The sequence below is a fragment of the Geospiza fortis genome, unplaced genomic scaffold (assembly GCF_000277835.1).
Source record: "Geospiza fortis unplaced genomic scaffold, GeoFor_1.0 scaffold819, whole genome shotgun sequence".
Taxonomy (NCBI): Eukaryota; Metazoa; Chordata; class Aves; order Passeriformes; family Thraupidae; genus Geospiza; species Geospiza fortis.
The window spans coordinates 1-362 of record NW_005055274.1 but is presented as its reverse complement, the minus strand read 5'-3'; positions in this window follow the sequence as shown (position 1 = coordinate 362).

Here is a 362-nt window from a genome sequence, read left to right as displayed (position 1 = left end):
CCCCCCCCCGAGACCTCCAGGGTCATAGAGAGAGCCCTGAGGGGGACAGAGAGACCCCCGGGACCCTCAAAAGCATCGAGAGGAGAACAAGGAGCTGCAAACGACCCCCAGGAGCCCCCCAGAGAGCACCGAGAGACCCCAAAAATCACAGAGAGGGGCCCAGAGAGACCCCAAAACCAGCGAGAGCGGCAGCAGGGCCTCCAAACGACCCCCAGGACCCCCCTCAGAATCCCCTGAGAGGCCCCTCAGGACCCCCAAAACCAGCGAGAAAAGGCCCAAAACGGCCCCCAGGACCCCCAAGAGGGCCCTCAGGAGTCCCCAAAACCACGGAGACCCCCAGGACGCTCAAAAGGGGCCTCAGG